We start from the raw sequence: 2,500 nt of genomic DNA, 5'->3' as shown, positions 1-2,500 counted from the left end.
CTAAAGTCGCAATAACCTTCTTAAACAAATGGCATTACACCCCTGCATGTGAGTTCAATGTTTGGGGGTGCACATGTACATTATATGATAAGTGATAATGCACTGGGCAATAGGGGAAAGGTAAACAATAAAGGCCCTCCATCCTTCATCTCATAGCGTTCCCATCCAGAATTGGATGCCGTTATTCCAAGTAGAGGCATCTTTGTTCTTTCCAAAGCTGTGTCGCACATTTGGCGGTATTGACATGTTCCTATGGATGTCTTTTATAAAAGTGCGGTGGTAAATTGATGTTACGCCATGAGACAACTGTTAAATCAGGTATTGTTTTCGACAGCCTGTGCAGAATTTAACGTCAAAGTGCATTCCTGATCAGCTGCTGATCGTTGTGTTTTGCGTTTCCAATTATCTTCTTGGTTTTACAGACACGGACACGCACCATTTCTCATGACAGATATGTGTGCACTGACAGGCAGCTCTGTTGACATTTCCCAAGTGGTGCATGCAGGAGAGAGACAGGAGAGAGACAGCAGACAGACACATGCAGTGGTGGAAAACGTACTCACATTCTTTACACATTATTGTGTATCATTATTTTATACTTTAACTATTGAAAAATAGCAGATATACAAGCTCAGAGCGCGGCACTGAGTGCCGCGCTGCGAGCTTGTAGATCTGCTATTTTTGAAAAATCTTGAAAATTAGAATTTTGACCCAATTCTATAAGTGTCGTTTGAATCCTTCTAAGATTTTTTGAAAAACCTATGTTTCTATGTCAGCAATCTGGCCAGCCATCGTCAAAGAAAAGGTCTTTTTCACTTAAATGGAGCTCAGTTAGTCTAGATAGATAGATAGATAGATAGATAGATAGATAGATACCTTTATTATCCCAAGGGGGAAATTCAGTTGTCCAGTAGTAGCACAGCAGTATACAGTTATTTACAAAGTTACAGAGACGTAAGAAAAAATAGATAAGAGGGAAAGAAACAAGAGAACAAAAAAAAGAGCAGTACAGTACCAATAAAGAGAAGGTGCATCAATAGAGGGGGCGAATAATATATAAGTATATATACATAAAGTGTCTTGCAAAAAAGACCATAGCAGTCAATGCTAGTTAATGCAAACAAGTATCTCACTGTCATTGTTAAACAAAGCAAAAATACTCAGAAACTACCAACACAAACTAATAGTGCAAAGTAAAAAAAAAAAAAAAAAAAATCAGTGCGAAAAAAGAAGAAACTAGGAAGCGTGTCACCGCAAGACGCACATGAGCACTCTTCCTGGACGGTCCTTTTGGGTCAAAGTCAATACAGCAATAGTTCCTTAGAGGTCAATGTCAATACAGCAAAGGTTCCGTCAGTCTAAGTTAGGAAGGGAGACCTTTTCAAGCGTCCGTTATGTGTCTCGTTGTACAGCTTAAGGGCAGCCGGTACAAAAGATTTTCCTAATCTCTCACATCTCCGTCCTGGGTAGGTAAAGCGGTCGTTTCCTCTCTTACTCCAGTAACTGGTGATCTCTAGATGGAGGGGGTGGGAGGAGTTCTCCAAGATGGAATCCAGCTTCCTCGCTGTGCGCACACTGGTTACTTCCTCCACCCCCTGCAGAGAGGACCCGACGACAGAGCCTGCTTTCTTCACCAGTCTGTTTAGGTTAAACGTGTCACCTGCTCTGTTGTTGCCACCCCAACATGTTATACCAAAAAAGAGGACACTTGCCATGACAGACTGATAGAACATCTGTAGCATCCTATTGCACACCCCAAACGATCTCAGTCTTCTCAGGAGGAACAGCCTGCTTTTCCCCTTGCTGTGAATTCCCCTAGTCTGTTCTTGAGAGACTACTATGTCAGTGGTTCTCAAACATTTTCATGTGAAGGACCCCCAAAATGATATTTATTTGGCCACGGACCCCCATTCAACATATCTAGTTCCAGGGACCACCCAGAAGCAAAATTTGAGTTACAAATGTTCTCTTTGAAAATACATATATTCAAAGATTTGCACATATTTTTACGACTTTTTCAAAAATAACAGATCTACAAGCTCGCAGCGCGGCACTCGGTGCCGCGCTGTGAGCTTGTATATCTCCTATTTTTCACTGGTTAAAGCATTCAATCATTCTAGGCCTAAATGGGTTAAGTAAAAGTATTAATAGGGCAAAGTATACTCCGTTACAAGTAAAAGTCCGGAATTCAAAATGTACTCGAACATATTGGCATCAAATGTACTTAAAGCACCAAAAGTAAAAGTACAGAATGTTTGAAAATAGCAGCTCATAACGTGTCGCATCTCGAAGCGTTGTGTGAGCTTGCAGATCAGCTATATTCAAACTGCCTATGTATAAAATAGGGCTAAAGTGGTTTATGTGTGTTTTATAATAGGCCGTTGCCACTATCCATGCCGAACTTTGCACACTGCTAGTACATATTTTTCCCTAAAATCACGCAAAGCAGTACACAGTATGTATACCGGTATTTCCTTCTACTTGAACAGGACCCCGTTAC

Source organism: Nannobrachium achirus (genome assembly GCF_963921795.1).
Source record: "Nannobrachium achirus genome assembly, chromosome: 6".
Classification (NCBI taxonomy): Eukaryota; Metazoa; Chordata; class Actinopteri; order Myctophiformes; family Myctophidae; genus Nannobrachium; species Nannobrachium achirus.
This window is presented reverse-complemented; position numbering follows the sequence as displayed.